The following is a 12,297-nucleotide window of genomic DNA, read 5'->3' on the forward strand; positions in this document are numbered from 1 at the left end:
TTCCTTTCCTATTTGATTGTGCATAATAAACAGTGAGAAAAGCACAAGGCCATTAATTATCTCTAAACAAGGACATTCCCCAATGTTGTTATTTGAATTGGTTCACCATTTCAAGAGAGGTTTAAAATTTACTATAGAACTGGGCAATTATTTATAATTTTTTATTCACTTTTTTTTTCCTTCTTAAAGTCTGTTAAGGGAGCTTTAGGCCATCCACAAATGCAGATCAGAGGTACTTGACAAGAAACAGAGACCTGCACTATATATTCTGTTAACTACAGAGAATTTTCTCTTCTTGGTTTGATCTCAAAGGAAGACCTCTGTGAAATAATGTATCTGCATGAATAGGCTACAGTTTTATTACATTTTTGTACTGTGTTCAAAACATTGGGCTTAAAGGGGGAAAAAATGGCCCTTGAAAGTTAGCTACAGAGTAAAATATACAACACACACACAAACACACACACATTTACACCCAGAGTTTAATCATTTCAACATGTTCAGAATATGGACAAAGTCAGGTTGACAATCAAGTTGCACTGTTGAGATATCCTAATTTTGCAACAAATAAGGATATGATTAATATTAAATGTATCTGCATTCATCATTGGGAGTTCTGACAATAACTCTTTATAGTCTTTCCTACTGAGAGTGCTATATGTATTTATCTTACATATTCCTAAAATATTAGGGGCACAGTGTTCCCTGAGTTCTTTGTTTTCCAGGTAAAATATGTTTTCCATTATCTATTATTTTAATGATGAAGCTAAATTGATAATGTCCTAACTATGGAATTTTGCCCTAAACCCATTAGTCATAGAAGGTATTCACCCCACATGATTTAATGAAGTAAGAAAACATTCCTCACTGGCATAGACACTCAGATTAGCCAGAGTGTTTAGTTTAATTTGGTCAGACAGCCAGTTCACATACAAAGGATTTTTGAGGAAAAACTGGAAGAGCAATGCTTTCTTCAGGAAGGCCTACCATTTTCACATTCAACCTGGCATAGAAGAAGTAGGATGACACCGTATGTCATTCTAAAGGCTAAATAAGTTCAAGTCAGTTTGAAAAATGTCCATATTCTAATACAAAGACGGTAGTGGTGGTTTCGTCACTAAGTTGTGTCTGACTCTTGAGACTCCCTTGGACTGTAGCCTGCCAGGCTTCTCTGTCCATAGATTTCCCAGGCAAGACTACTGGAGTAGGTTGCCATTTCCTTCTCCAGGGGATCTTCCTTACCCAGAAATTGAACTCAGGTCTCCTGCATTGCATGCAGATTCTTTACCAACTGAGCTATGAATACAAAGACAAATTGCAAATATCCTAGCTTTTAAATTGTAATATAGGATTACTCTGATCAGTCACACTATATATTTTACTGCATACTGTCATTATTAATCACAACATAGCCCCTTTTTTTCACTCTTGTTGACACCTTATTTCTTCAACCATTTCTCAGGCACAAATCTTGTACACTTAATATGCATCCTTTCTCCTCACCTTCCATATTTTAATTGATATAAATTTGCACCCATTAAGAACATATAGGGGGCTTCTCTGATGACTCAGTTGGTGAAGAATCTGCCTGCAGTGCGGGAGACCTGGGTTCAATCCCTGGGTTGCAAAGAGGCCCTGGAAAAGCGAACAGCTACCCACTCCAGTGTTCTGGCCTGGAGAATTCCATGGACTGTAGAGTCCATGGGATGTCAAAGAGTTGGACATGACAGTTTGAGTTTCACTTTCAGTCACTTTCAACAACATATAGGGTAGTTTCAATAAATGGACAGTAAAATGATATTGTACCCTGTATATCCTTAAGCATCTTACTTTTCATTGTTCAATCCTATGTTTTTGCGATGCCTTTATATGGACATACATCGGACTACCTGGGAATGAACTGACTTAAGTTATTGCCTCACACAAATAATTGTGCAAGTATACATGTGTGTACCTGTGTCCCAGCTGGACAACCAGTTAAGAAGTCAAAAAATCAGCCAGATCAATTTTTTGGTATTGAGATGATAACCAAAGACTGATTGATTCACCCAGAAACAATCAATTTACTTTAGGTCAAACAACTAGTTGATGGACTTTTTGTCTCAATAGAACGGTTGTTAGACCTTTATGAAGGGCTTGTAGCTTTGCTCCATCTTTGTTGCCTAGTAAAAGGTCTGCTAGAATAATGACTTGATATTTAACTGGAAGTCATTAGTCTTCCTAGAATCCACTTGCCAAGCTCTTAGTATTTTATTAATATTTATAACATTGATATTTCAAGGATAACATTTTAAATCAACAAAAGGACAGAGACCTTGATGGTGCATTGTGGCCCACTAAGCAAGGCAGGTGTCAGTGATTCAAGTCTCTAATTAGCATAATGTCAATATGCAGCCTGTCCCATCCAGCGACTCTTTCCTTTTAGAAATCTCACTTTCTGTAAATTTACATTTTCTAATGCTAGCGTTTCCTTTGAGGGAAAACAATAAATTCATTCTTTACATAAGAAGTTAAGTACTTTAGGTTTAACTATTAGTCTGTGAAAAAGACTCTAGCAGCTTTCTTTTATAAGCTTTGGGTGATATTTAAATCATAATCAGATGTTTTATAAATGGAATGTCTATAAGTAGTAAATAAAATTTTAATTAATTTAAACAATGTGCCAATGATTAATTATAGTTAATTTCAATTTTATCTTTTGGTGACTGGTATCTAAGAGACCGATTTTTTAGCTGCCTGGTCATGAGTACTTAGAAGTCTTACTTTCCCTGATGAATGCTCTTCAGGAGCACTAGAAGCATAAAAATCATTTAAGACTTTCAAATCACATATATTTCTTACATGAAGATACATTATTTTGCATATGATAAGGGAATGAGTATATTTTCAAATGTTTATAATATCTAATGTGCCAAACTAAATCCAAATAATATACTCTACATAAGAAATCCTTATATCTATTTTAACATGAAGAAGCAGAACCAGGAAGGAAGGTGCATGCTCTTGCATGTATGTTCAGTCACTTCAGTTGTGTCTGATTCTTTGGGACCCCACAGACCATAGCCCGCCAGGTTCCTCTGTCCATGGGATTTTCCTGGCAAGAATACCAGAGTGGGTTGCTATGTTCTCCTCCAGGGGATCTTCCTGACCCCAGGATCAAACCCCCATCTCCTGTGTCTCCTACATTGCAGGTGGATTCTTTACCACCAGGAAGGACGATAACCTGTTCAATTTCAGAAAAGGAGTATTTGAGCCAGGACAGAACTGAGAACTTTGTGACTCCAGAGCTAATGGGGTTTCCTTCCAACAGTCAGCTCCCAACATATGAGTCCCACTTACAATGAAAGAAGCCTCGAGGCACATTTGGACCTCAGAAATCAAGCTTTGAAAGAAGGAAAGATAACAACTTTCAAACTGTCCTTTGAAGTTGGCCAGGTATCAAAATTACTTTGTTGGAAAAAGATGTAGGAACGGATTATAATTTCCTTAATGGGACTATGGGACCTTCCAGGCAGTGTCAATAGGTGATTTTAATGTTTTGGTTCTTCACTTTTGCCCATGTCAACTTAAATAAAATATTTAGGAAAACTTGGTTATTCTTATGTTATTGGTGTCTCTAACTTATTCAAGTAGAGATCTCACTTTTTTTTTTGCATGTGGCAGGGGCTATTCTGATTATCAACTGTTGTTATCTAAGATAAACAATTCAGTAAGTATGTTAGCATATGTTTATGTTAGCTTAATTTGTAACAATGTGACAACACATAGGTAATACAGTAGTAGTAAGTGGAACATGTCTTAAAAAAGAAGTCTCTTAGACTGAGGGGAAAAAATCACATAAAACTTGGTAATATTATGTGAGCACTGCAAAAGAAACTTTTTGATTTATGATATTATGTTACACACTTGGGGATACTTTAGGATAAAAGGGGTATCAAAATCTAATTCCTTTTTCTTTATTACAGGTACAACTATGAAACAATATTCACTAGATGGGATCATCAGAACCCATTTACAACTGCTATACTTTTTGAAAATACAGCAATTGTATCAGACATGCATTCATTACAGGCCTACTGTAACCAACAGGAGCCGAAGATGGCTTTTCTGAAAAACTACAGAATGTCAAATGGGAGCTACTTCTAGTTTACAGATATACTAGTCTCAAAATTCAAAGGCAAAAGGTATATAAGGCAATGTTTATTATCTATCCTCTCAACTATCAATGTTTAAGGTACTCATGCAACTCATTGTTTATCTAGTTTTATAAATATATGGTGTTATTCAAAAAGTGACACTGAAGATATACTGTCTGTATATATCTAATGCAGAAACAAAAATAAAAAAGGAAAATTCAATAAAAGGCTCCTCTGAGTGAAATCCGGGAGTTGGTGATGGGCAGGGAGGCCTGGCGTGCTGCGATTCATGGGGTCGCAAAGAGTCGGACACGACTGAGCAACTGAACAGAACTGAACTGATGGTACCTTCCTGGAGGAGGAAATGGCAGCCCATTCCAGTGTTCTTGCCTGGAGAGTCCCATGAACAGAGGAGCCTTCAGTCCATGGGGCGGCAAAGAGTCGGACATGACTGAGCGACTAAACAACAACAAATGGTACCTTTCTGTTCAGATTTTTCAACTTGAATAAAAATACCTCTCCAGCTGTGAATTCTCACTGTGAGACCTTTAGGAGAAGAATGGTACCTGGGCCAGTTTTGAAATTTTATTGAGATTAAAACTACAAATACATTTTGTGCTCTATATTTTTTATTACATATTATTTTAAAAATAACAACTGAAACGTATAGATTAGGTACACCACTGTGTGTGTTTGTATGTGTTTTATGTCTATGTATTAGAAAAACTTCTAGTAAATCTTATGTTTCGAAAGAAAATCATGAGGGTGGCAGTAGTGGCAAAGCTTTTGAATTTCTTCAAATACCCATTTCACAGTGAGCAGAGGGACTAGAGAGCAAAACCAAAAACCTATGGACAACATTTATAACGAACTAGGTAAGAACTTGCCCTGCTGCTGCTGCTGCTGCTGCTAAGTCACATTCAACTCTGTGCCACCCCATAGACGGCAGCCCACCAGGCCCTGCCGTCCCTGTGATTCTCCAGGCAAGAACACTGGAGTGGGTTGCCATTTCCTTCTCCAGTGCAGGAAAGTGAAAAGTGAAAGTGAAGTCGCTCAGTCGTGTCCGACTCTCAGCGGCGCCATGGACTGTACCCTACCAGGCTCCTCCGTCCATGGGATTTCCCAGGCAAGAGTACTGGAGTGGGGTGCCATTGCCTTCTCCAGAACTTGCCCTACCATCCCTCAAAACAAGCAGATGGGGACAAACCACCAGCCACCATTGCCAGTGAAGGAAAAAAGCAGCCAGAAGCTAAGATATTTAGTCAACCAGAAAACAACAGAAACCCATAATATCTGACAGGCAGTCTCTGGATGTTTGATGGATCAACTTGAGAACAGTAGCTGAACTTGAAGGTGTTTACTCAATCCAAAAGCAGGCAAGTTTAAGGCACTCATATTAGTACTTAGGAGTTTTCCTGGTGCCTCAGACTGTAAAGGATCTGCCTGAAATACAGGGGACATGGGTTTGATCCCTGGGTCTGTAGGTCCCATGGATAAGGGAATGGCTACCCACTCCAGTATTCTTGCCTGGAGAATTCCATGGACAGAGGATGCTGGTGGGCTACAGTCCATGGGGTTGCAAAGAGTTGGACACAACTGAGACAGAAGAATTATACAAAAAATATATTCATGACACAGATAACCACGATGGTATGATCACTCACCTAGAGCCAGAAATCCTGGAAGGCAAAGTCAAGCAGGCCTTAGGAAGCATCACTATGAACAAAGATAATGGAGGTGATGGAATTCCAGTTGGGCTATTTCAAATCCTAAAAGATGATGCTGTGAAAGTGCTTCATTCAATATGCCAGCAAATTTGAAAAACTCAGCAGTGGCCACAGGACTGGAAAAGGTCAGTTTTCATTCTAATCCCAAGGAAAGGCAATGCCAAAGAATGAGCAAACTACCACACAATTGCACTCATCTCACATGCTAGCAGAGTAATGCTCAAAACTCTCCAAGCCAGGCTTCAACAGTACGTGAACTGTGAACTTCCAGATGTACAAGCTGGATTTAGAAAAGGCTGAAGAACCAGAGACCAAATTGCCAATAACCGCTGGATTATCGAAAAAGCAGGAGAGTTCCAAAAAAACATCTACTTCTGCTTTATTGACTATGCCAAAACCTTTGACTATGTGGATAACCACAAGCTGTGGAAAATCATTAAAGAGATGGGAATAACAGAACACCTGACCTGCCTCTTGAGAAATCTGTATGTAGGTCAGGAAGCAATGGTTAGAACTGGTATGGAACAACAGACTGGTTCCAAATAGGAAAAGGAGTACATCAAGGCTGTATATTGTCACCCTGCTTATTTAACTTGTATGCAGACTACATTATGAGACATGCTGGACTGGAGGAAGCACAAGCTGGAATCAAGATTGCCAGGAGAAATATCAATAACCTCAGATGTGCAGATGACACCATCTTTATGGCAGAAAGTGAAGAACTAAAGAGCCTCTTGATGAAAGTGAAAGAAGAGAGTGAAAAAGCTGTCTTAAAGTTCAGCATTCAGAAAACTAAGATCATGGCATCTGGTCCCATCACTTCATGGCAAATAGATGGGCAAACAATGGAAACAGTGACAGACTTTACTTTGGGGGGCTCCAAAATCACTGCATATTGTGACTGCAGCCACAAAACTAAAAGATGCTTGCTCCTTAGAAGGAAAGTTATGACCAACCTAGACACATATTAAAAAGCAGAGACATTACCTTGCCAACAAAGGTCCGTCTAGTCAAGGCTGTGGTTTTTCCAGTAGTCATGTATGGATGTGAGAGTTGGACTATAAAGAAAGCTGAGCGCCAAAGAATTGATGCATTTGAACTGTGGTGTTGGAGAATACTCTTGAGAGTCCCCTGGATGGCAAGGAGAGCCAACCAGTCCATCCTAAAGGAAATCAGTCCTGAATATTCATTGGAAGGACTGATGTTGAAGCTGAAACTCCAATACTTTGGCCACCTGATGTAAAGAGCTGACTCATTGGAAAAGACCCTGATCCTGGGAAAAATTGAAGGCGGGAGGAGAAGGGGATGACAGAGGATGAGATGGTTGGATGTCATCACTGACTCAATGGACATGAGTTTGAGTAATCTCTGGGCGTTTGTGATGGACAGGGAGGCCTGGCTTGCTGCCATCCATGGGGTCACAAAGAATCAGACACAACTGAGCAACTGAACTGACTGACTCTCTGAGCAACTAACACTTTCATTAAGGTATGAAGAAGGCAAAGCAGACCAATCCCTGTGAACTGATACATACTCTGAGGAGAAACTCCTGAAAGCAGAATCAAAATTGAGCAAGATTTAGACAATATAAGCAGAAGACAGAAATTTCAAGTAAAATTTGGGAGCGCGGGAGCAGAACAAAACCAAGAAACCTTAGTGAATGAGTGATCACACTATGAACACTAAATGAAATAGCAAGAGAGAATACATATTTTAGGAGCTATTTTGAACCACAACGTCTTCTAAAAATCCAGTAAAATTAATAAAACTGAGCAAGATAAAAAGAAAAGGTCAAGTTCTACTCAGTTACTATAAAAAAAGATCAAATTCTATCTAAAATTATTATAAGATTTTTTAAAAGATCAAAATTACATTCTTACAAACATTTTGAGCATTCTAGAAAGACTTGTCCACAAAACAGATCAAATCACACTCTACTCTTTCAAAACAAGCATTAAAAAAATGATCAATGATATGAAAGAACATCACAAATCACAATTAGAAAAACTTAAGAATCAGGTGACAAAACTCAGGAATCAGAAATAAAAGAAAAAATCAGAAATGAAGGCTAAATTAAAAACAATACATTAGTAAAAAGAAAATAGAATTTAATGCTTTAAGTGGAGTAAAAGATATTAGTAAAAGGAAGAATTTTTAATTAAAAAAATTAAGAAAAAAATTATTAAAATCTTAAGACTTTCCTGAAGAAACATTTTTAAATGCCACCTGAAACTTAGATATTGAAAGAGCTTATTTTAATGTGGATCTTAAATTGTTAACAAAGACTATTTTATGCATCAAAGCAAGAAGAGTTAGTGTTCTTATAACAGAAATAAAATCAGATAAAATAAAATCAGACTTGTTAATAATAACACTTATGATACTCAAGGAAAGGAATGTAAGCCAAATATTTTTTACCCAGCAAATCTGACACTCAAACACAAAGAATAGATACAAGTGGTTATTACATGCAGGAAGACGAAATATCATTTCCATGAGTCCTTTCAGAAAAATAAAGAAAAATCTTCAGACAATTACAATAACCAGAGAAACTTTGATACAGGTTTAGTAGTAAGCATTAAAGGTGGAGTTAAAAATGGAGATTAAAGGGAGAAGATGGTTGGTAATGACTTTAGGCTCTGAAATTTTACAAATAGTATAACTATAAAAGATGACACGGTGGTAAGAGCATATCAAGAATTTTTAAAAAAATAATATCAATTACATGTTAAGTAGTGGTAGTACATGAGTACTGTTACTGCCACTCCAGCTTCTTTCAATGTCCATTTGCATGGAATGTCTTTTTCCATCCCCTCACTTTCAGTATGCGTGTGTCCCTAGGTCTGAGTGGATCTCCTATAGACACCACATACACAGGCATTGTTACTTTCACTCAGCCAGGCTGTGTCTTTCGTTTGGAGCTGAGTGCTTCATCATGCTGCTGTCATGTGCCCAACACGGGATATTCTGTCATCACTTAACATCCTTGAGAAGCAGGCTTTATGGGGAAGCAAAATGCAAATACATATGTCATATAAAATAAATTTAAAACTTTTATTGTGCTGTATTTGAATTAGAAATATGCATATGGACCCATGAGTCACACATACACAGACACACATGTGCACCCACAAATGCATATTCTATCTAACTCTGCCTACTAAAAATGCCTAGAAAAAATGACCCACACAACTTGAGACCAATAACATTCACTAGTAGATACATATGTTGGCCCTGAAATACCATTTTCTACTAAAAGAACCCAGAGCTTCTTGCAAGAATGGCAGTTACAAGTCCATGACAGAAAATAAAGATAAAAATGGAGCATACTGTCACACTCTATAGCATAAGAGTTACCAAAATCTATTAAAATTATAACAAAAGACCTCAGTTATCAACCTGAAAAGGCTCCGACTGGCCGAAGTTGGGAAAAATTGAGCTTCAACCATGATAATAATTGCAACTGGGTGAAGCCCACCCAAGTATGTTAAAACACAAGAATTCTTACTAAAGAATAAGTATTTTAAAGTAAAAACTGCATGGTTATATGTTATATTTGGAGGATAAGAATCCAATTAATTTTCTCAAAAACTGATTTTAAAAATCAAGCAATGATGCTGTTTTTCCTACAGAAGTGAAAGCACTGGGTAACCAAATAGTATATGAGAGAAAAAAAATCCATGTTTATGAGTATTCTATCTAATAATGAAAAAAGTGACAGAATCAGAATATCACCAGATTTGGCAGCTACCTAAATTCTTACAACTAGGCATTGAACATGAACAGCTATTTACACCATCAAAGAAAGAGAAACAAGGGGATATTTTGCCCTTCTAAAAAAAGACACCTAAAATGTTGTCAAGGGGATTGTACATGATTCTGAAAAGTCATCTGGACCCAGCTAGCCGTACAACTTCAGGAAACACAGAAGTCAGAGGAATACATTAAACAGTACCTAAAGTATGCACTCTTCAATATTGAAGCTTAGAAACTCTGTAGGGCTGATACTTATATTTTCAGTAAATAAATGATAAAGAAAAAAGCTATAGAAGGTGAAATTATAGATTAATAAAAGAATTTTTAATTATCAAATAAAAAATTTGATAAGACTATTTAGCCTTAGGGACCTACATTTGGGTGATAAGACAATAAAGAAATTCAAGGACATGACTGCTATAAAAATTAAGATAGTGATCAGGGTGAAGAAAGTAGTAAGCTTAGGATAAGGCATATACAATGACTGATAACATTCTTTTTTGACCTAATTGGTACTTACAAGTTTTTCACTTGAAATAAGCCATTAAGTTACATATTTGTTCAGTGTGATTTTCTAGACCTGTGTTTCATAAGTTAACAAAGATTTAAACCAAAATAACAATGGATTAATATCCAACCAGCATTGTATACTAATTTTAAATTAATTCATCTCACTGTAAAAATGTAAGATAATTAAAGCATATAATTACTTAAGGTATATTTGTGAATTCCTAGTAATTTACAAAATTAACAAATTGTTTTATTAGATTAGGGCTATCACACCTACAAGTGAGAAATGTAAAACAAATTCAATTTAAAGTAGCACCGACAAAACCAAAGAACAGCTTCAAAAATTCTTTTATCTACGGGAAACTGATGACATGGAGGTGCAGTAATGTCTGGAGCTTTCCCTGTGGTGGGGCTGCCATCTTGAGCCTCCGTACCAGAAACAGCTTCCACTTGCTCAGGCTGGGATGAAGGCAGAAATGAATCATGCCAAAGAGGCTGATACTGTGGAAATCACTTCCAGTCCTTCCGGTCACTTCTCTGGGTAAAGTGTCACCATGAGCAGAAAGCCAGTCCTCCATAATGATGATTTACAGTTGGAAAGTGGCTTTAGGACAGATTTACTGTTGCCCTATTCACACTACTCTGTTTCTATCGCCAAAAACATTTTTCCTGTAAAAAGCAATGCTAGGAAAGGGCATATACATCAGAGCATGTTAATAAACCCCCTTCCTTTTCCCCTTCAAGGAAGTGAGCAATTTGAAAAGAAAGAGAAAAAAATGTGCACTAAGAGAGTGAATAAAACCTTGAAGACATCTAAAGCTTGTACAGGAGAGAATAAACATTTCAGCAAATACTCAGGTCACTAGATATAAACTTATTATCTAGAAATCTCAGGTTACAGTGATAATTCTAAGACTGACACATCTTCAGAGAGTGTATATAGATATACATTTTTCTTGTTCTCAAGCACAGTGATTCTACAAATACCAAGCAATAATAGCTCCACATATTGGTCACCTACTATGTGCTAAGTGCTAAACATAATCACTCAATCGTAAAAAAAAAAAAAAAAGACTAGAAAACTTGAGCTTAGAAGAGTTAACTGACTCAAGGTTATATTGCTTATTCTCTTAACCAACATAGAATTCCGTACTTATAAAAGGACATGTTAAGATGTTACATTTCAGCTGTGACTCAAAGATAATCCTTCTACAAAAATTTAAAAAAAAAAGGGTCAGATAGAAAATCTGATTAAAAAATCAATAAAGTTTTTTAAAAATCTGGTAAAAAATTATTAAGTGAAAATTGTTCAAAGGAGGTGTTCAACAACTAGTCCTTAAGAACTTTGCACACACAGATGTGCAAGCGATTCCTTTGGACCACGCAGGCCTTTTATGAGAGAAGGTCTGCATGGTTCTTCTTAAGGTCCATCCAGGAAGACTACCTGAAGAGAAACTAGAGAAACTAGAGATTTGATTCCTAACAGCAGAGGAATGAGTCAGTCGTAGAACCAGAATGGAGATGTATTTGATCTTTCCAAAGGGACTCCCAGGAAAGAATCCTCAGAAATAGGGGAATTCTCCAAAGGAGCCATGAAATTGGGGATTGGGGTGGACTTATGGAGAGACAACTAGCTTTAATTACCCACAATATCCAGAAAGCACCAACATGAGTTCTCAACGCTATCAGTGCAGTAGCACGCTTTGTTAGCATTTTTTTAATAATTTTTATTTTTAAAAATATATATTTACTTATTTGTCTGCAGCAGGTCTTTTCAGTTGCAGGATACAGATTCTAAGTTGCAACACGTGGGGTCTAGTTCCCTGACCAGCAATCAAACCCAAGCGCCCTCCATTGGAAGAACAGAGTCTTAGCCACTGGACCATAAAGGAAGTTCCTTGTAACACCTTTTATCTCCTCCTTTCTCATACGCCAAGTGGTCAGAAACCATTTCAGTGAATAAGTTGGCAGAAGGAGCACGAATCCTCTGATGGGGTAAGAGAAAATGTCACTTCCCTTGTTCCTTATGGTAGATTTTCCACCTACTGCAGGCGGAGGAGAGGAGTCTATAAACTGGGGGGCCTGAATATTATTTGGTTTTGATGGTATTAACCATGGTTTTTACTTAGCTGAGCCTGGGTTTTGTGACTGAATTTGATTCTTATTTA

The sequence above is a fragment of the Bos javanicus genome, chromosome 11 (assembly GCF_032452875.1).
Source record: "Bos javanicus breed banteng chromosome 11, ARS-OSU_banteng_1.0, whole genome shotgun sequence".
Lineage (NCBI taxonomy): Eukaryota > Metazoa > Chordata > Mammalia > Artiodactyla > Bovidae > Bos > Bos javanicus.